Raw genomic sequence first — 23,284 nt, 5'->3', positions numbered from 1 at the left:
GACTTCAGATTCATTGTATCCTCCAAACTAATTTCATCTTCAACCCAACCACCAAATTCTGTCCAGTGTACAAAACTCTCCAATGTCAGCTTACTACCTGAGGTCTCCAGCCTCTCACCTCTGGTGGTTAATATCTCAAAAAAAAAAAAAAAAACTTGGAACATTTACTTCATTAAAGTTGCTGCAAAAACTGGCTGTGAGACAATGGAGTCACAAGTGAAAATTTTAGGGCCCACCTGGCAGCATACTTGGTTGAGTGCACACTTAATCATCTTCAAAGACTTGGGTTCAAGCCCCCACTTCCTCCCTGCTGGGCAGAAGCTTCTCGAGTGGTGAAGCAGGTCTACAGGTGTCTCTCTTTCTCTATCTCCCTCACCCCTCTCAATTTGTCTAGGAAATATAAGGAAAAAATGATTTAAAAAAACTGCATCACAAAATAATAATAATTATGATAATTACTTTAGCAAGAGAATTTTCGGGTAGAGAAGAGCAGATGCAAGGAGCCAAGGCAACACAAATTTTAAATGAGAAAAGGAGACTTCTTTGTGACTTATATACTTTGGCTGTTAATTGTCATTCTTGAAATATGACAAGAGAAGGTTGAAACAAAGAACTTCAATTATTTTATTTATTTATTTATTTATTTATTTATTGCCACCAGGGTTATTGCTGGGGCTCAGTGCCTGCTCTACATATCCATTGCTCCTGGAGGCTATTTTTTTCCCTTTTGTTGTCCTTGTTGTTGTTTTTTTATCATTGTGGTACCCTTTTCTTTTCTTTATCGTTGTGGTTATTTTTGTTGTTGTTATTGATGTCATCATTGTTAGATAGGACAGAGAGAAATGGAGAGAGGAGGGGAAGACAGAGAGGGGGAGAGAAAGAGAGACACCTGCAGACCTGCTTTACCGCCTGTGAAGCGACTCCCCTGCAGGTGGGGAGCCAGGGGCTCAAACCAGGATCCTTACACTGGTCCTTGCGCTTTACACCATGTGTGCTTAACCCGCTGAACTACCGCTCAACCCCCAAATTTCAATTATTTTAAATGACAGTTGATTGCGAACTTAATCTGCTTTTTGAGCAGCCATGTTCAAATTAGTTTGAACTCTCCGAACCATATAACATTTATCTATAAAATGAAGACAGTTGCCCTTATAATCTGATGTCAACATCTGTCTTTCCCTCTCAATTTCTATCTCTATCCAATAATGAATAAAAATAAATACTTAAAAAAAAAACAGTAAAGAGACATTAAAACAAAGGGGGTGGAAGGTGGTAGCACAGCGAATTAAGCGGACATGGCGCAAAGCGCAAGGACTGGCATAAAAATTCCAGTTCGAGCCCTTGGCCCCCCATCTGCAGGGGCTTGTTTCACAGGCAGTGAAGCAGGTCTGCAGGTGTCTGTCTTTCCTCCTCTCTGTCTTCCCTTCCTCTCTCCATTTCTCTCTGTTTTATCCAATAGCAATATCAATGGCAACAATAACAACAATAGGGGCAACAAAATGGGGAAAATGGCCTCCAGGAGCAGTGGATTCATAATGCAGGCCCTGAGACCCAGAGATAACCCTGGAGGCTAATAATAATAACAATAACAGTAGTAGTAATAGTAGTAGTATTGTTAGGAATTGTAGCTGTATGAGTCCAAGAGGGATCAGACGGCCCATCCCATCTCCCTCGTGAAGCATCTGCGCATGGTATGTCCCCTTAGTCATCACTTGGGTGAGTGCTCCAAATTTACACTTGCTCTTGTTTTTTTTTTTCTTTTTCACCGAACCTCATAAATCTATCCCTGCAGGCTTTTAATCAAAGGCAGCTTTTCACATGAAACTGTAAGTGGGTGTTTAACAAAATATTGTTTTCTACCAGCTCTGTCAGAAAGGGGGTGAGACATTCCCCCCCCCCCCCCGCCTCCCTTGCGACCCCAGGGCGCTCTGTGTGGTGGTCCCAGGAGGCCAACGCAGCCCAAGGTGAGTGCTGCCAGTTGGTTTGGGGTGAAGCAGAGCCCTGGTTTGTTGTTGTTGCTGTTGTTTGTTTGTTTTTGTTTCTCTGCTCTCTGCATTTTGCTCTGCACATCCTTGGAACTTCCAAGAAGTAAGTTGCCCTTGAGCTGTTCTTATTAGCGGAGGAGAATAAGGTTTGAAGCTAGCTGGAGCAGCACCTGTGTGCAGGCCATGATTTCACATGCCCTCTGAGCCGCCCTACCCCTCCTTCCTCCCCAGGGCCTTCGCATCTCCAAGTCAGTGGTATTTGCTGCAGGGTGTCAGCTCCAGGCTCTCCTGTTCCGAACATTTTCTTCCAACTCATCTGGAAGTGAATGTGACCTCTTAGTGAGGTGCTGGCCTAGGGGGATAGCATAGTCATTATGGAAAAGGCCTCTCGTGCCTGAGGTGACAGAGTTCCAGGTTCAGTCCTTGCACCGCTATAAACCAGATCTGAACACTGCTAATATGGGTTTAAAAATGTCAATTAATTTAAAGAAGTGTATCATTCTCTAAAGACTTTCGTTGAGCCTCATCTTGAATCAATCCTTAGTCCCCCAACTCCCCACCTCCGAACTGGAACAGTGGTTCTTAAAGTGGGACCCCTGGGCCAGAGGAGGGCACTATTACAAATACTCCCATTTTAAAGACAAAGAAATGAAAGCTCTACTGGCTTACAAGACGCAAATAAATCTAGACTTAAATTAGCAAGTAATTAGCAAGTTAGTAAAAGCTGAAATTGGGATTTGAGCACTTAGCCAAAGACTGATGCACGCCTATGGCCTATAATCATCACAGAGTTGTCTGTGATAGTCAAAATGTGGATGTTCTTAGCAGCACAATTGGTAATAGCCAAAACCTGGAAGCAACCTAGACGTCCAACAACAGATGAGTGACTGAGCAAGCTGTGGTGTATGGAATACTACTCAGCTATAAAAAATGGTGACTTCACCGTTTTCAGCTGAACTTGGATGAACCTTGAAAAATTCATGTTAAGTGAAATGAGTCAGAAACAGAAGGATGAATATGGGATGATCTCACTCTCAGGCAGAATTTGAAAAACAAAATCAGAAGAGAAAACACAAGCAGAACCTGAACTGGAATTGGCGTATGGCACCAAAGTAAAAGACTCTGGGGTGGGTGGGTGGGTGTGGAAGAAATACAGATCCAAGAAGGATGACAGAGGACCTAGTGGGGGTTGTATTCTTATATGGAAAACCGGGAAATGTTATACATATACAAACTATTGTATTTACCATTGAACGTAAAACATTAATTCCCCAATAAAGAAAATTTTTTTTAAAAAGTCAAAGTGTAGAAGAAGAGAAAAAGTAAGTATTCAGCCTCAGGAAGGAGGTGTGAATACACATACACAAGGGGATGCCTCTCAGCTGTCAGGACAAAATCTTTCGCTACAAAGAACATGGGGGAAATCTGGAGAGAGTCATGCTAAGCGAAATGAGGAGAAAGAGGAATATCAGACGGTCTCTGATATTCCTCTTTATTTCTTAAATCCTGCCTCTAAAAGGCAGGATTTAAGAAATAAAGCGAGGTGGGCAAATCTATAGAAATATAGGCAGATAATAGTTACAGAAAGAATAGTTAATTCACATCTGCTACATTGGGAGATCTGCTGTAGCTTCCAGCGGAGGGGCTGGTGGTGGGAACGGCGCAGAGTTGTACTCCTGTCATCTTGTGATTGTGTAAGTCACTAATAAAATTAAAGAAAGAAAAAAAGAAAGAAAGGAAGGGAAACTATAAGACAGAACATTAACCGACAGTGATCTATCTTAGAGGTTACAAAGATTCTAGAGGAGATCGGGATTGAAAGGGGGTGGGGAATCTGTCCACCACAGGAGAGGAAGGCAACCATTTGGTGGAGGGAGGGTGAGGTGTGCAGACACCTGTCTTGAGGGAGATGTGAGATTATACCCTAACTTCAGTCTTGTAAATAAACATTTCCTCAATAAAGTGTTTTTTCTGTTTGTCTGTTTGTAACCCACCATGCCTGGCGGCCATTTCTTTCCCCATTTTTTTATTGGGTAGCAAAGACAGAAATTGAGAGAGGAGGGGGAGAGAGGGAGAGAGACACCTACAGACCTGCTTTGCCAGTTGTGAAGTGTCCCCCGTTGCATGTGGGGAGTGGGGACTTGAACCTTGCACTTAGTACTATGTGTGCTTAACTGGGTGTGCCACTGCCCAGCCCCCTAAGTAAAGTGATTTTTCTTAAGTAATGTGATTTTTTTTTTTAACAAAGAGATTTGAAACCCTAGCTCTCTTGTTTTCTTGATGTATAGGATGCCTCCAGCCCTATATCTTTCCTATCTCTCCTTCTTCTCCCTCGGAACCCACTTTCTCCTCCCCATTTCGTCCTGCCAGCTCTTCCTTTGTGAGAACACACTCTCACATCCAACCAGAGATGACTCTTCTCCCAGCCGGCACAGTCTCTGCACTCAGCTGGCCTCCTGCGACTTGGCTTGGGGTCCGTGACTACAGTCCTAGCTGTCAAGGAAGGCTTTGGGGGTGGGGTGAAGTGGGGTCGGGGAGACAGCCAGGATGTCCTCCTAGTGGCCAGCTTTCCCTTTTCTGACTTCCTGTTTCAAATGGCAAGGCCCACACCTCTGCATGAAGAATGATGAGACAACACATATTCTGAAAAAAAAAAAATAATAATAATAAAATCTCATTTTCTAAGGCATTTCCTATTGATTTCCTTCCTCCTTGAGACTCCTCCCAGCCTCACTTGTTTTTTTTTTTTTTTTTTTTTTTTTTTAAAGGAGGCAGCAGGGTGGTGAAGTCTTTGCTTTTCCAAGTAGAGTTACCACCCAGCTTCTCTTAGGCATCAACCAGTCAATGTTTCCCAGAACCATCAACCTTAGAACCCTCTCAAAACCCAGCCTCCTCAATTCGCCTTCACTTCTTCCCCTCCCTGCCTACCGGGGGCTTGTGAGAGTCGTTTCTGTTCAAGGAATTCTCTGGTTTGAAAGGTCTGCCTAGTAACTGGGAGGGCCACCTCTCACCTCTCATTGTTCTTCAGTTTAGAAAGTTTAAGTCTCCTCATCTTGGTAGCCTGCTGTTTCCCTAGAAAGCTCCTGCCTCTCACTAGAGCAGGAGAGTCCAGGCTTTAGAGTCCAGTGAAGCTGACCTGGGCCTGAAGTTCCCCACAGCCATGTAGTATTGAGAAGATATTAGCCCTTTTGAACCTACGTTCTCATTTGTAAAGCGGGGATGAGGGTAAGACTGTACTCATCTCCTAGGGCTGCTGTCAGAAATGAGCAAAAATCTGTGAGCCGAAAACAGACATGTATGGGGTCGAGTGGTGGCACACCTGGTTGAGTTCACATGTTACAGTGCGCAAGGACCCAGGTTCAAGCCCCCAGTTCCCCTCTTGCAGGGGGGGAAGCTTCACAAGTGGTGAAAAAGGGCTGCACGTGTCTCTCTGTCTCTCTATCACCCCCTTCCTCTCAGTGTCTGGCTGTCTCTATTCAATGAATAAATAAAGAAATATAATTAAAACTTTTTAAAAAGGGGGGTGGTAGCACACCAGATTGAGCTCCCATAATGCAAAGCACAAGGCCTTGGGTAAGGTTCCCGGTTCGAGCCCCCGGCTCCCCACCTGCAAGGGGGTCACTTTGCAAGCAGTGAGGCAGGTCTGCAGGTGTCTATCTTTCTCTCCCCCTCTCTGTCTTCCCTTCCTCTCTCCATTTCTCTCTGTCCTATCCAGCAACAACAGCAGCAACAACAATGGGGAAAAGATGGACTCCAGGAACAGTGGATTCGTAGTGTAGGCACCAAACCCCAGCGATAACCCTGGAAGCAAATTAATTAATTAATTAAATCTAAAAACAAAATAAATTTAAAAAGACAGAAAATCATTCTCTCCCAGTTCTGGAGGGCAGGAGCTCAGAATCGGTGTGTCATCAAGGTCAGGATCCTTCTGAAAGTCTGGAGGAGTGTCCAGCATCTGGTGGTTCCAGCTTTAGCTTACAGATTCCTTACCTTACCCCAGTCTCTGCCTCCACCTTCATATCTCCTGCTCCTCTCCTCCCCACGGGCCTCTCCTCTCTGTGTTTCCTAGAAGGACACCTCACAGAGGATTGAAGACCCACCTGAACAATTCAAGCCTATCTCATATTTAGACCCTTAACTTAATTACATCCACAAAGACAGCGTATAAAGAAGGCAACATCTATAGCTTCCCAAAGTTAAGACACAGACATGCTCAGGGGTTCTGAGAACATCACTAAATAAACTACCTAGTCCACAGGGTCATGGTGCGGGACAGCGTGTCAATGCATCATCGCAGGGCCAGCAAGTGACAGCTTCTCTGCCTCTCCCCCTCCCTTTCCCACTCCCCCTCCTAGAAACTTGGGCTCCTGAGATGGCCCTTCCAGCAGGCCTAAGGCAAGAAGAGATGGTCACGGTAACCACTGGTGTGTGATCCTGGCTTCACAGAACCTTCCTTACACATACATACTCCCAGTAGGACTTTTGACAACAGCTGGTGAAGTAGGCAGAGCTGGTACTCAGTGGGCCTCCATGTTACAGATGGATACATGGAGACTCAGAGAATGGGGACCCCTTGTGATCCCCCACCCCCAGTTATCAGCGACTAACTGGCATAGTAAATGTGGCTACCCGATTTGTCTGAGATCTGACGTGTGAGCAGAAAGCAGAGGGTAGCCTTGATGGTGAAGCCGGAGAGATGAGGCATGCGGAGAATGACAAGATGCAGAAAGGTCATTTCTGCCAAAGGTCAAACCTACTTCTGCCTGGACTGCTGGCTAAACTGTGAAGTACAGAGTGGAGCAATCCACGGGTGGGCGGGCGGGCGCGTGGCAGGACATCTGCCTGCCCCACCTCTCCACCAGCGGCCGAATGAACACTGTAGATGAAGCCCTTACTTCAGTCTTGTTGAGATCAACGTGATCAGGTAGAAATAATCTCAAAACCATGAGCTTACTCTAGGCACACAGCCCACCCCATCCCCAATAAAATTTGGGAAGAACAGAGCTCTGCCTGGGCAGAAGGAAGGTCATCTCTGGTGTGATTTGTAGGCAATGCCAAGCCAACTCTGTGCTTCAGCCTGCATTTGGACAAAGTAGATTTGGGTAAGATGATGGCCCAGGCTTCCTATCTCAGGCTGGGTGTACTGGGTCCCAGCATGTCTGTGAGCAGAGCCAAAATAAAGCTCAGTCAGTGGAGTCGAAGTCCTTTCTTGCCTTCTGTTTCCTAAGATTGGGTCATGGCGTCTTGCACGTCAATCAGCTGGAAACAAAAATGCATATTTCCCATTCCTAGGGGGCCAGGCGGTGGCACACCCGGTTAAGCGCACACATTACAGTGCACAAGGACCCAGGTTCAAGCCCCTGGTCCCCACCTGCTGGGGGAAAGCTTTACAAATGTGAGTGAAAGCCATGCCTAAGTTGCTATTTTGCTGGGCCTCTGTGAGGATTATACAAATGGTATACATGCCAAGTCCGTGACACAGTGTCAAGTTCATTGAAAGAACTCACGCCACCCTTGCCAGTGTTAACTCTGGCCTAAGTGTATCCCACATGGACTGCAGCTCCAATGCAGAACTGTCTGCAGGCCATGTAGGTCCCTCTGGGCTCCATCTGTGGGCTCTGAAACTGGCTACCTGCTGTCTTCCTGTGCTACAGCTGAGGCCAGAGGCTGCTCTGGGCAAGATCCAAGGAAATATTTTAGAATTGGCATTAATCTTCATAAAGGGGTAACTAGGGGCTGGGTGGTGGAGCGCCTGATTAAGCTTACATGTTACCAAATGCAAGGACCGGGGTTTGAGCCCCTGCTTCCCACCTGTTGAGGCAATGCTTCATGAGTGGTGAAGCAGGTCTGCAGATGCCTGTCTTTCTCTTTTCTCTACTTTCCCGTCCTCTCTCAGTTTCTCTTTGTCCTATCCAATAAAAATTTAGAAAAGAGGGGCTGGGTGGTGATGTACCTAGCATTAAGCACAAGGACCCAAACAAGGATCCTGGTTCGAGCCCCCGGCTCCCCACTTGCAGGGGGGATGCTTCATAAGCAGTGAAGCAAGTCTACAAGTCTAGTTCTCTCTCTCTCTCTCTTTCTCTCCCTCCCTCTATTTCTATCTATCTATCTATCTCTCCCTCCTCTCTCAATTTCTGTGTCCTATCCAATAAAATGGAAAAAAATGGCCACCAGGAATCATAGAGGATTCCTAGTGTAGACACCAAGCCCCAACAATAACAAAGAGGTTACCATTAGCTCCATCTCCCTCCCTCCCGTCTATGTTTGATAACATTTAGCAGCAGGGTGGGGGTGGGGAGGAGGGTAATCTTTAATCCATGTTGACCTGGACCACTTCCTTTACAGACGCGGCTCTCGCGGCCTGGGGCCTGGAAGACTCTGCAGAGTCCACGGAATTGATGGAGCGAAGCATGGTGAGTGGCTGGAGAACTCCATCAGCCTGTCTAAGAAACATGGACAGAAGGAAGCAGAGAGCCAGCAGCTCTGACTTGATCCACAGACAGCAGCTTTACAGGAGTATGAATCCTGGGCTGCTAGCTAGCTCAGTGGCCATGCAAATGACTTAGCATACAAAAGGTTCTAGGTTCAGTCCTCAGCACCACTAATTAAGAGCTGAGTGGTGTGCTACTATAAAAGAAAGAAAGAAAGAAAGAAAGAAAGAAAGAAAGAAAGAAAGAAAGAAAGGAGGGAGGGAGGGAGGAAGGGAGGAAGGGAGGAAGGAAAAAAGAAAAGAAAAACAAAGTCTTTAATGCAGATTCTTGGGCTCCATCTGCCTGCACCAATGAAGTGGGGATTTCTGGAGGTGTTCCCCAAGCATCTGTGTCTCGTCAAGCCTGCCAGCTGATTCTGCAAGAAGTAGAATTGAAGAAACACTGGTGCCACCTGTTTACAGGGCATCTACTTCATAGCTGGCACTGGGTCAAGTTCTTTCCATGACTACAAGGTCCATCTGTCTCCGGGTTGACTTCACAAATGAGAAAAACGAGGGTATAGGACAACTGAATGCCTCTGGCACTTCAAGCCAAGCTGTTCTCAGAGAAAGAGTGTCTGCCTTAGGACCCACTCCAGGTTGTTTGTTTGCTTCCAAGAGATATAAGCATAAGAGAATCAGATTTTTCGGAGGACAAAACCAAGATCAGTCGATCTCTCTTCTATTTTTTTTTCCTAATCTTTATTGGATAGAAACAGCCAGAAATTGAGAGGAGAGGGGGTAATAGAGAGGGTGACAGACAGAGAGACACCTGCAGCCCTGTGCCACCACCTGAGAAGTTTTCCCTCTGCAGGTGGGGGCCAGGGCCTAGGCCTGGTCCTTGTGCACTGTTCTGTGTGCACATAACCAGGTGTGCTACCACCCGGCCCCCACTCTCCTCTCAGTCTGCCAGTTTATTGCCAGAGGTTGATCACATTTCCTTCCGACAGCTGTTCCGAGATCATCGTTTCTTAATCTCAGTCCTTCCTCATATTTCCAAGTCGTTGTGTACTTCTAGTCGAAGAGAGAGAGGGGAGAATGAAAAGAAAGAGAGAAGCCAGACTCGATAGATATGTAAGCCCCAAAGTCCCTAGGCTGAGAAATCTGAGGGAGTGGTGACAACAGTATCTAGCAGAGAAATAGCAGGAGAAGCCTGGGAAGGGGAGGGGCTGGCTCTTCCCTGAGATGAGCAGAGGCTAAGGTCACACCAAGTGTGAAAATCACATCCCCAGCACTGGCAACTGGGGCTGCTCTCTGCTCCTGGTGGGTGGCAGAGCACAGGTGTGCTGGGGCAAGCCAGCGGGTACTGCTGGCTCCAATGATGACAGCTTAGGAGTGCCAGCCATGGGGGGGGGGGTGGCATGTCTTGTCGTCAAGATTGATGACTGACTGAAGAAAGGCATCCAGGGAGGGGCAGCACTGTTACACTGTTACTAAGAACACAAGTCTTGGACACCTGTCTGATTCTTCCCGGAGTTGTACTGAGAAAACCTTTATGTGACTTTTTCTGAGAGTCTCAGAAAGAGGAGAAAAGTATCTGACCCCACAGCAGTAAGTGACGGTAATTACTGAGGCAAACGCTAGAGCTTCTGAAATGGCCCCAAAGCAAGAACACAGGTGCTGAACGCATCTGCTTAAAGGAAGAGAAAATAGAAAACCCTCTTTGGGTTCTTATTTGGGTAAAACTGGACATATGTCATGCTTTGAGAAGGTGCTGTAGGTGCTTCCACTGGTGAGAGCTCAAGTCCCTTCCAAACACGGCTTCCCAGAGCCTGGCAGACACCAGGAGAGAAAGCCCACAGCTGGCTCCTCTGTGCAGCTGAACAGATGAGACCTGGCCTCCGACACCGACAGGCAGCCAGCTTCCAGGTGGATCTCACAGAGCCCTTTGCTTCGGATTGCAGCTACCTGGGGGGGGGGGGAGGTGGGGAAGAGGGGGAACAGTAGAGAGAGTTTAGTTTTCTTGATTAACGGAGACCAGGAAAAGAAAATGAGCAGTTCCCCAGCTGGGTGGACTGAAAACACATCACTGGGAAGTCGAGATTCTCCTCTCAGACTGCCAGTTTTCTGCAAGAGGTTAATTCTATTTTCTTCAGACCAGCTGGTCCTTAATAGTCACTTCTCCTCTCTAGTCCTTCCCTGCATTTCCAAGTTATCGTGCACTTTTAATCAAAAAGAGGGAGAGAAGAATGAAGATAAAGTAAAAAAAGAAAGAAAGAAAGAAAGAGAAAGAAAAAAAGAAAGAAAGAAAGAAAGAAAGGAAGGAAGAAAGAAAGAGAGAGAGAGAAAGAAAGAAAGGAAGAAAGAAAGAAAAAAGAATGGAACGGGCCGGGGGCTGAGATGAGACAGTTACAGCCAACACCAGCAGCAGACATCAAGTCTCACGGCCCCTTTGGGTTTGTGTGGAAGCAGAGCCTGATCTGCTGTTGAAACACACACACAAGGAATAGCTATAAAAGCACACGAACGGGATTTGTTGTACGTGGTCTCTCCTTTCGTTTTAACAACGACTAAAGAAAAATATGAATAATAACACACACACATTAACAGCTATAAAAGCACACGAACGGGATTTGTTGTACATGGTCTCTCCTTTCGTTTTAACAACGACTAAAGAAAAATATGAATAATAGTAATAAAGGAAAGGAGATAAACTGAGAATGAGGGCAAGGAGAAAAGAGAGGGGTGGAGAAGAGAGAGAGAGAAAGAGAGGAAGTGAGGCCGGCCATGGCAGCACCCCACAGCCAGGCAGGCGGACTCCCTACCCCAGAGAGCAGAGCAGTTTCCCCTCTGCAGCCACGGCTCTCAGCTTTTAAGGGTTTCTAATCCTGGAAGGCTGTCTGACATCACCCGGTCTCTTGTCGGCTGATGTTTCGTACAAGCCTCTCATTTCCTCAGTGTTCTCAGAGCCGCCAATTACTGCAACAATCCCGTGTTTATGTTTTCTCTCTCTCCTGCCTCGCTGGCCCTGCGCCTGGAGCTTTTGCCTCTCTCTCTAAGCAAGGAGCCCAAGGGGGCTGGGGGAGTGAGTGGGGTGGGGGGCAGGGGGACCTGGATCTGGCATGGAAGAAAAAGGGAGGGGTCCCCTTAATTTTTTTTCATTGACTTCAGCACCATGTGATCAGGAAGTCTGGCCTCCCTCCATTTCCCCTCCCGACTAAAGGGAAACATTGTGTAGCAGCCTCAGCGGCTGCTGGTGGGATGGCCTTGGCGGCCTGACGTAGGGAGATAAAAATAACCGGCATATTTAAGGCAGGAGCAGGAATCCCATGGCTCACAGGCGGCCTGGTCAGTTCCCCAGGACGGCGGACGGTGGAGCCTGCCTGCCTGCCGTCTGCCTGCTGGAAGGCCTTTTGCTCTAGCGAGTGCACAGGAACCCTGCCTGGGCCTCCTCCACTCCTGTCACCTTGCATCCTGGGCCCAGCCGAGTCCCCCCAGCCCCAAAGAGGCCCCCAAAGGAGCCAGGTGACCCCGTCAGCTCTTGGCTTGGCCCCCTCCCCTCCATGTTGGCATGAGCTTGGGATCTGTGTCCTGCCTTCTTGGAGAAAGGATTTGGGTGGCTGAGGGATGGAGGTGAACGAGAAAGGGACACACACCCATCTGCCACCAAATCTGTTACTGTCAGCGGCCAGTGGCCTATGCCCCCCCCATGCACACACATTCAGATCAAGCTCCCCACACCACACACCACACACACACACACCACACACCACACACCACACACACACACACACACACACACACACACACACACACACACGTCTGCCTCCCCTCTGAGGGCTGGAACTGCACTTCACAAAGGTCTGCAAACCCCTGTCCAGTTGGAAGCCAACACGAACAGAGCTCACCAAGGAAAATAGGGGAGAATCCTCCCAGAGATGGGGCATTTTCACCGACCTAAATGTCTTCCCTGGATTCCCTCTGCCTCCCACCACCTCTGACCTGTCCAGGAACCTAGAAAATGAGGAAGTCCAGTGTCCCCTCTTGACCCCACACCCTGTGTGAGGAGCAAAGACCACCCGTGCGGAACAGTGAGAGCTCCCCCCCCCCCCCCGAAGAGCACTGATTTATTTCCCCAGGCGATCGTAGCTGCCCCGTGTTGACTTGGCTTGAGTGTCCAGGAGCTAATGTGACGGTCCGGGCCCCTGGCAATGGCCGAGAAGTGCTCCTGCAGCATCTCAGCTGGCCTCCACCCCCACCCCCCACAGCTGCATTGACACTATGACACTGAATTCACTCTGGAAGCCACCGTCCTTCTGTTCCTCCTACTCTGGATGAAACGACTATCAAGCAGAATCAAGCCTTCTGCTGAACTGTGAAATCACAGCTTTGCCCTTGCCCTGGGCCACCAAGTGAATCATGGGAACTATACCAGCTTTCTGATGCCTAAAGTTCATAAGACATTTCCAAATGTCTGGCAGTTTTTCACCTAAATGCCAGAAATCAGATGTGTTGAAGAGTGAATCGCAGCACTGACTACCCCACCCCATCCCAGCTTTTTTTTTTTGGGGGGGGGGCATTATAGCGATAGAAAATATAATGATTTCTTATCTGAGTACAACAATTCCGTTCAGGGAGCTTTAGGGATTGAAGCACCTATAAGAGCAGACAGACACCCCAGGTCTGACATGGTGCTGGCTGAATCCTTAACTCAAGGTCCCTTAGTCTGACGGGCCAAGTCCACTACTCACAATCCTGGACTGAATGCACAGTGACCTGTGGAAAACGAGGGAGAGATCAGGATGATACATATTGGTCAGACGCTCAATGATTATAGAAGCACGGTCCTACTGACTTCTTATTACAGCCCTGGGAGATAAGAATCAGTTTTATCTTTAACTAGTACAGGGGAAAATGAACATAGAATGCCATCACCCCCCATGTAATGGAGCTAGAAATACTGTAGTGAGACTTTGAGCCCTGGAAAGCCTGACTCCAAAATTCTAAACCCCTTTAATTGCTAGGCTAAGTCCAAAGAGGTGTGCCATGAGACATTAGAGAAAGGAGCTTTCCGTTGACTAAGTCCCTTTGATGCAAGTTCCATGCTACCTACTGGGGCAGTTGATCAGCTCCCAGAGGCTCCAGGTCCTCAGATGGGAGAGTGGAGCAGCATGACCGAGCTGGAGGCTGCTTGAAGCAACCCCGGGTCTCCTGCATTCTGCACCCAAGATTAGCTCACAAAAGCACATTGAACTGACCCTCCTATTAGAATTTCCCTCCCAAGAGCTTTACATGCCATGCATCAGACAAGAGGCTAATAACCAAAATATATAAAGATCTCACCAAACTCAACAACAAGAAAACAAATAACCCCATCCAAAAAATGGGGAGAGGACATAGAATATTCACCACAGAAGAGATCCAAATGGCCGAGAAACACATGAAAAAATGCTCCAAGTCATTGATTGACAGAGAAATGCAAATAAAGACAACAATGAGATATCACTTCATTCTTGTGAGAATGTCATACATCAGAAAAGGTAACAGCAGCAAATGCTGGAGAGGTTGTGGGGTGAAAGGAACCCTCCTGCTCTGCTGGTGGGAATGTAAATTGGTCCAACCTCTGTGGAGAGCAGTCTGGAGAACTCTCAGAAGGCTAGAAGTGGACCTACCCTATGACCCTGCAATTCCCCTCCTGGGGATAGATCCTAAGGAACCCAACACATCCATCCAAAAAGATCTGTGTACACATATGTTCTTAGCAGCACAATTTGTAATAGCCAAAACCTGGAAGCAACCCAGGTGTCCTACAACAGATGAGTGACTGAACAAGTTGTGGTATATATACACAATGGAATACTACTCAGCTGTAAAAAATGGTGACTTTACTGTTTTCAGCCAATCTTGGATGGACCTTGAAAAATTCATGTTAAGTGAAGTAAGTCAGAAGCACAAGGATGAATATGGGATAATCTCACTCTCAGGCACAAGTTGAAAAACAAGATCAGAAGAAAAAAAAAAAGCAGAACCTGAACTGGAGTTGGCGTATCGCACCAAAGACTCTGGGGTGGGTGGGGTGGGGGATACAGACCCAAGAAGGATGACAGAGGACCTAGTGGGGTTGTATTGTCATATGGAAAGCTGGGAAATGTTATGCATGTACAAACTATTGTATTTAATGTCAAAAGTAAACCATTAATTCCTCAATAAAGAAATTAAAAAAAAAGAATTTCCCTCTCTCTCTTTCTCTCTCAACTAGCTGGATGAATAAATAGCTCAGTTAGGTCACATCAGATTTACTTATTTGAAAAAGACAGCAAAGCACAACTATACTCCTTTTTATGCAAAGCCAGGGACCCAACTCAGGAGCCCATTCACAAGAGCCCTGAGCTCCGTCCATAGCTGAGCCATCTCCAGTCACAAGAAGCCTTCTTTGTCCACTTCCTACCCGGTTGCCTGTCTTCTTCCCTGTCCCCTGAGGGAACACAGCACAGCCCTGCCTGAGAGCACCTGTCGTGTGACACCGCAGCTCCTGCTCTGTTAGCTCTGGCACCTGAGGGCAGCAGCTAAGACGGCTCAGCTCTGCATTCCCAGCTCAAACTCTAGGGCACGGTGTTGAAATGTGCAGGGTCGCTAAATGGAGAACAAGCACATATCAGACCTCCACTAGCCCAATATCACTAGACGAGGCCCCTACCAACACCACTCCTGAATTTCTCCATAGCAGCCCCATAGAATTTTTCAGCTTGGAATTTAACCTGTTTCTTTTCCCCTCTCTCTCCACAAGCCCGTGACTAACCCACTTCTCTCCCCATTCACCCCCACCATAGTATTTCCAGTATTTATTAACATGCCACCCACATAGCATGGGACTAAGTAAACACTCCTAAACATGAACGAGTGAGTGAGTGAGTGAATGAGGGAGTGAATGAATGAGTGAGTGAGTGAGTGAGTGAATGGCTGTCCCTTAGAGAAAATAATACCTTTGGATTTATAAGGGGCTTATTCTAAAGTCAATTGTAATTGAACAAAGCCATTTGCAATAATGTCACTCCACAGACTGTCTTCATAAAGCAAGTCCTTTTTTTTGTCCAGTGACCACTTCAAATCTCAGGCTCATCCATATTGATGATAAGAGAGACTTGAAAGGGAGCTGTTGAATGAGGGCCTTCTTCTCCTACAACGTGGGCTCCCGTGCCCACTATAGTTAGAGCTCCACACAGACTCCCTTTATGCCCCTCTGTTTTCATTGGCTTGGGGAACTTGCCAGAGAATGATCCTTTGGGGCTGAAATTTTCCATGCTGGGTCTTGGCAAAAGGTGAATTTTGGGGGAAAGTTTGAATAAAATCCCTTCAGCCATATTTTAGTTTGATGAGGCTGAAAAAAAAATACTACATTTTTTTTCTTGCTTTTAATTGAAGACATTTTTAGGACACAGGAAACTCCAAACCAGTTGAACTTTGAAAACTTGAAACTCATGCTTAATCCCATCTAAGAGAACTGTGGAGATGATGTGGGGATCAAATTTTTAAAAAGAAAGAAACTAAGAAGCAATTGAAAAATCTCTTTGCAGTCTTAGCATTAGGCTTTTTTTTTTTTGTCCCACTTGTGCTATTTAAGTCCAGCAAATCATTAGAGCTCAAAGCTGTTTAGAAAGGACTAAATAACCTAGATTTCAGCCCCTCTGTCATGTAAAATGACATTATTTTCCTCCTTTTTTTTTGTCCCAAGAATTTTATCCAAACATTGTACCAGCAATGCATGATTTTCATCATAACCTCAATTTATTTTTTAATCTGGGTTCTTGGTATGAAGACCCACTCCTTCCAAGTTTGCTTTCCAAACTTTCATAGACAACTGCTAACCAAAATATTTTATCTTACATTTGACTCTCTCAGTTCTCACATTAGTATCAGATTCTTGCTTTCTTATTCAATGGAAACTACCTTCTTTTTGCCAGAAGTCATGCTAGGCCGAGAGATCAGAAAGATCGGAGTTTGACCCTTGATATTTACCAAGCAAATAAATCAACCCAAGAATCAGTTTGTGGGCCAGTAAAATGGGGTAATATCCAGTTGTTGTGAAGATGAATGAAGCCAGGTGCCCCTAACAGTGTGCAGAGCCAAAGGAGAAGACCCTCTCCCTTCAGCATTTGGTCCACATCTATCCTACATGTGTGCACCCAGTCAGCAATGAAAGAGAATGTCCAACAAGTAGAGTGAGAGCTTTGCCAAGCACTTAGCATGGGAGGCCAGAGTCAGCATCATATGGGCACATGGGAGGAAGCTCTGGCATTGTGGTCTCAGCCTCTCTCTCTCCCCCTTCATCTCTCTTTCTCCATCTTTCTCTCTATATATCTCTTTCTCGCCCCACACCTCCTAAAAAGTAGACCCAAGGGACTGGGTGGTGGTGAACTCAGTTGAGTGCACACATTATCATACTCATCATGGGTTCAAGCCCCTGCATCCTGCATCCTGGGTTCAAGCCCTGCATGGGGAGAAGCTTCATGAGTACTACTGCAAGTATCTCTCTCTCTCTCTCTCTCTCTCTCTCTCTCCCTTCCCTCTCCATTTATTTCTGTCTCTGTCAAAAAAGAAAGAAAGAGGGGGGGGAAGAAAGAAAGAAAGAAAGAAAGAAAGAAAGAAAGAAAGAAAGAAAGGAAAGGAAAAGAAAAAGAAAGATGAGGAAATAAGGAAGGAGGGAAAGGAAGGAAGGAAGGAAGGAAGGAAGGAAGGAAGGAAGGAAGGAAGAAAGAAAGAAAGAAAGAAAGAAAGAAAGAAAGAAAGAAAGAAAGGGAAATCACTAGAAGTTGTGGATTTATCATGTCACCAAGCCCCTACAATAACCCTAGTGGAAGAAAAATAAAAAAATTAAAAATCTGGATGCCTAAAAGTAGTGAGAACACAGAGAGAGAGAAGCACACACAGAGACACACACGCGTCTCCTGGGCATAATGTCCTCTTGCTCAGCACCTGGTGTTATCTGAGGTGCAGAACAATCGCTCAGCAGAAACGTTCAGAGCAGAGCTGGTAGAGCGCAGGCCGTGCATTGTCACCAACGCTGCGATCTTCAGTGACACCTGCCAGCGTCTCGCCCCCGCCTGCAGATGGGTCTTTCTCTCCTACCAGACTGATTTCATTTTCTTCTTCGGAAACCTGGGGTACAACCAGACATCTCTGCTGCCAGTTTCCTTACAGGGTCTGAGGCCTAAACCGTGACTTCAGTCTTCAGACTGTTTTCTTTTAACCCATTTTAACCCAGCTATGGGTGCCTTTTAGCAAGGACTTTGTGGAATGGTCTAACTGTGGCTGTGTCCCCCAAACGCAGCCTATGTCAAATCATCTGTCCATGCCGTTTCACTCAGTCATAGGCAGATAGGGCAACCCCAACGACAGTCCTAGGCTGGGGCAAAAAACAACCTCTACTTGAATTTGCCAAATGCTTCAAAAGAGAAAAACACAACCGGAACTCAAAAAGGGGGAAGAAAGGAGGGACAGATGACAGGGTCCCCGTTTAAACCATCATGACCCTACCTCCTCTGAATCCATTTATCTGACTATGTGGTTTCCCTCCTACAGCTTGATGGGACTTTGGCTTCTTCTAGAATAGTTTTCTTTTTTTAGAACTCCTTTTGAAAAATATTTTATTGATTAATTTCTGCATTGACTAGAGACAGAGTGATGCTGAGATGGACGGGGGAGATCGAGAGGGAGAGAGACACCGTCAGCACTATTCACTGCTCGTGAAGGTTCCCCCTGCAAGTGGGAACTGGGGACTTGAACCTTGGTCCTTGCACATGGTGACATGTGCTGTCACTTGTGTGTGCCACTACCTAGCCTCTCATTTTTCTTTAAAGATGACAGTGTACCTTTTATAATTTAATCGTCTCATTTTGAAGTTGAAAACAAGGTCAGTGTTGGGAAGTTAGCCTTCAGCCACATACCTACTGTGCATTTTGAAAAACGTTTCTAGGGGGCCAGGTGTGGTGCACCCTGGTGTTTATCAAACCTATTACCACGCACAAGGACCCAGGTTCAAGTTCTGACTTCTCACTGGTGGGGAAGGGGAGAAATGCCTCATGAGCTGTGAAGCAGGGCTGCAGGTGTCTCTTTTTCTCTCCCGCTCTCTATTTCCGCTTATCCTCACAATTTCTTTCTGTCCTATCAAATAAAACAGAATGAAAAAAAAAAGAAGGAAAAAAAACATGACCACCAGAAGTGATGGATTCTTAGTGCCAGCACCAAGCCCCAACAATGATCCTGGTGGCAATAAAAGTGATAAATAAATACATTCCTAATTCATATTTCCCCCAGATGGCCCAGCATTCCACATCCTTTCCTTGTACCCAGCACACGTGCCTGTGTAAACACACACACACACACACACACACACACACACACACACACACGTACACAATTTATTAAGTTTCATGGGAGGATTCAAGTGTGCAGGAAACCTGTCTATTGAGACAAGTGAGGGTGGTTATCATCATGGAAAAGATAAGCCCAAAATTCACCACAGGGAAACGCTGAAGGCAGAAGTACTAGTGTGTGTTCAGTTAGAAAAGAGCACATACAGAGAGAGAGAGAGAGAGAGAGAGAGAGAGAGAGAAAGAGAGAGAGAGAGGAAGCTTTAGTTGTATCTGCTACCATTTTTATCTCTTGGGGTATGTAGCATAAAGGTTATGCAGACAGACTCTCATGCCTGAAGCTCTGAAGTCTAAGGTTCAATCCCTTGCACCACCATAAACCAGAGCTAAGCAGTGCTCTGGCAAAAAAAAACAAAATTAAAAAGTAAAGTTGTATCTCTTAAACTGGGTGGTATTTACATAAATGGTTTTCTGTTCATTTGTCCTTAGTGCCTGGTGCTTATTCCTAGTACTTGTCAACCAGATACACACTCACACACACACACACACACACACACACACTCCTCCACACTCACACTCTCAAACACACACACACACTCACACACATACTCACATACATACTCTTCCACACACACACTCACAAACACACACACTCACACACACACTTTCACATACACACACTCACAAACGCACACACACACACTTTCACATACACACACTCACAAACACACACACACACTTTCACATACACACACTCACACACATTCATACACTCATATACACACACTCACAAAAACACATACACACACGCACGCGCATACACACACACACACACACACACACACACGGTCAGACTCGGCATGCATTCACCCACCAACAAGAACACTGCAGCACTGACACACATCCATGCAAACATCACGTATTTACCTACATGCGTCCTGTTATAAGAACCCGCACTGCTTATGTGGGCACACACTCACACACGCACTGACTACCAGTCCTTGGCCACCGATTGTCTCCCAGGGTCAGGAACAGCAAAGTTAAGCCAGAGGGACTCTGAAACCTGGACATAGAGCTGGGGCCAGCTGAGCCTTGGGACCACCTGGAAGAGGGGGGCGGGGCAATGCTCAAGATGCCATGTTGGGAGCTGGCAGAGATGAGAGCCAGCCATGGCCAGCCTCCCTGGGGGCCACTGTGTGGGTCCCAATCTGGGGAGACGCTCTCCTGTCACTGGCTTATCTGGGAAGGGACAGAGTTAAGGAGCAGAGAAGACGCTGTTCGTTCACAGTTTGGGGTGGGAAGCAGTAACTTGTGTGGGAAACAGCCCTCCAGAAACCATAGCAACACCCAGTTGGCCGCTCTGGATTGGATTCCGACCAGACGTGTATTAAGCAGCTTCATACACTGTGGTCCGCAGAAGAACAATACCAAGCTGATCAAATGTTAATAGCTTCAATCTGTTTCTGCTTGCAGAGCTCTTGCCCCAGCCCCCCTTTCTCAACAGACTTTGTATTTCTGCTTCCCAGCCTCCACTAGCCCAGAGCTCAAGTTCCTGGCCAGGACCCATACAGGCAAAGAAGAAAGAAAATAGGAGACAGGTGAAGCCCAGAAAGCCTTGGAGCCCAAAAGGGGGCGGTTATTAGGTTGGGACTGCCCGAGTTGAAATATCTCCAACATTATCTGATGGAATAGCTTTCAATCTGGCTACATTTAAAAATTACCTGGTGGGCTTTAGAAAAAAAAAAAACATGCCAACATATGTGTTCCACCCTAGTTCAGTTGAATCTGTATCTCAGGGGGACGGGGGCTGGTCATCTTTTTTTTAAGCTCTTCAAATAATTTTCAGATGGAGTCAGGGTTGAGAGCAACTGAATTAATTCACCCCTCCCCCTTGCAGGGATGTGGGGGGGGGGGTTTGGGAGGGTGGCTATAAAGGGACAGGGACTTACCCAGAACTGGTGATGCACCAGGCTGATAATGGAGCCAGACATCCTGACCACGGCCCAAGTTCTATTCATTGGCCTGGCCCACAGAACTCCCTGTGAATCTTTAAAAAATGTATCTCTGTCTTTGACTCAACATGAGTCCTGCTTTTTTTTTTTTTTAATTTCTCCTTTTCATTTGATAGGGCAGAGAGAAATTGAAAGGAGAGGAGAAAATCGAGGGGGAGACAGAGAGACACTTGTAGACCTGCATCATCGCTCAGAAGTGGGGGCTCAAACTCTGGTCCTTGCACTTAGTACTATGTGCCTTTCATTGGGTGCACCACCACCTGGCTCAGAACTGGGGGCTCAAACCCTGGTCCTTGCGCTTAGTACTATGTGCCTTTCATTGGGTGCACCACCATCTGGCCCCAGTTTCACTTCTTTTCTAGGAGTTGGGAGGAGAAGAGGGAGAATAGAGGAAGAAATAAAATGGATCCCAGAAAGGCACACGAAAATCTCATCTCAGGTGGTGCACCTGGTTGAGCAGGCGCATTATAGTGCACAAGGATGCAGGTTCAAGGCCCTGGTCCCCACCTGTGGGGGGGAAGCTTCAAGAGTGATGAAGGAGGGCTGCAGGTGTCTCTCCCTTTCTCTTTCTCTCTCCCTTTCTATATTCCCTTTCGCTCTCAATTTATGCCTCTATGCATAATAAATAAAATAAGGCAAAGAAGAAAATGTAGTCTCACGGGTGAGGGAGATACCCTGGGGTCCTGGTGCATGGTGACAGGAAAGGAGCCAGGTTGGGGGTAAGAATGTTTTGTGGACACCTATCCCAGGGAGATGCACCCATATGTCAGCAACTATACTGTGATCCGTTAACCCCTCAATAGAGAACAAGAGAAAATGTGGTGTTAACAGAAATACAGAAACCAGACCAGACAAGACATCCAAGATGTCACTACAGTTACACTCATACCCAGCGTTTACCATGGCCGCAACAGAATTCATCAGTTACCAATCCTTCACCTAGACAGCCAAAGCCCCAACCCCAAATCCAGGTGACAACTTCAACTCTGCCCCATCATCACCACCCAAACACAGTCTCCAAGGCACAAAGAGCTGTAAGCCCCACTGTTCAACTCACTCAGAAGGCTGTGCACACCCAAACTATCCCAAGGCCTCCAGAAATGTGCATGGGTTCCCCAGCCCATCACAATGCAGAACTTCAGAAGCATTCTGAGCACGCATCTGCCGATCTCACCCCTCAAGCAAAGCTGGCGATCAGACCTCTGCCTATAGGTCCAGGGCGCTCCAGCAATACTCTCAGAGGGCTGGCAAAATAGCTCGTGTGTGCACTGCACTGCTTTGCCTTGTGCACAGTCCATGTTCAAACCCAGCCCCGACTGCATTGAAGATGCTCCCATGCTGTAGTGCCTTTCATGCTCTCTCTTTCTGTCTTTCTGCCTCTGTCAAGAGAGAGAGAAAAGGAAAGAGAGAGAGTGGAAGAGAGAGGGAGAGAGAGGGGGTGAGAAAGAGAGGGAGGGAGAGAGATAAGAAGAGAGAAAGGGAGAGCATGAAAAGAATGGGAGAGAGAGAGGGTGAGAAAGAAAGAAGGAGGGAGAAAGATGGAAAGGAAGAGAGAAAGGGAAAGGGTGAAAAGAGTAGGAGAGAGAAAGGGTGAGAAAGAGAAGGAGGGAGAAAGAGATGGAGAGAAAGGAAGAGAGAGAAAGGGAAAGAGAGGGGGTGAAAAAGAGAGGGAGGGGTGAAAAAGGAGAAAGAAAGAGATGGAGAGAAAGGAAGAGAGAGAAAGGGAAAGAGAGGGGGTGAAAAAGAGAGGGAGGGGTGAAAAAGAGAGGGAAGAAAAAAGAAAGAGATGGAGAGAAAGTAAAAGAGAGGGAGAGAGGGAGAGAGAGAAAGAAAGGGAAAGAGAGAGTGTGGGAGGGAGAGAAAGGGAAAACCAGGGAGGGAAAGAAAGGAAGAGGGAGGGAAAGAGGGGTAAAAGAGAGAGAGAGATGCTCAGCACAAACTGACTACCACTATGTTATAGTCAGGGACTCCATCAGAAAATAAGATAGACAAATAATTTGGGGGTGCTGGGGAGACGTGGTCCCTATCAGAAACTTGCATCCTTGATGAAGACTCCAACGTGTTGACTAATGTAATTCTGTAATTACCATAAATATGTGAGGTGGGGCTAAGAGAAAGTCACCAGCAGAAGGTACAACAGGAAACAGCCTGGTCTGTTCTGAAGGATAGAATTCAAGAACGGCTTCTCTGAAAAAATGATGGCTGTCTAATCTCATATTTGAAGAGCAAAAGGGAGATAAGCAAAAAAAGAATAAGGTGACTTGGAAAGGAAGAGAACATGAGACCATAGAAGGAAAAAAAAGGGGAAAGGGTGGCAAATCTATACAAATACAGAGAGTTGTAGAAATAATAGTCAACCCATATCTGTGAGCTTGGGAGAACTGCTGTAGCTTCCAGTGGAGGGATTGGGGAGTCAGCACTCCAGTGGTGGAAACGGTGTGGAGTTGTACCCCCATTATCTTGTAATTTTGTAAATCAATATTAAATCACCAATAATAATAATAAAGG

This window comes from Erinaceus europaeus, chromosome 10 (assembly GCF_950295315.1).
Source record: "Erinaceus europaeus chromosome 10, mEriEur2.1, whole genome shotgun sequence".
Taxonomy (NCBI): domain Eukaryota; kingdom Metazoa; phylum Chordata; class Mammalia; order Eulipotyphla; family Erinaceidae; genus Erinaceus; species Erinaceus europaeus.
Note: the sequence above shows the minus strand (reverse complement) of the source record.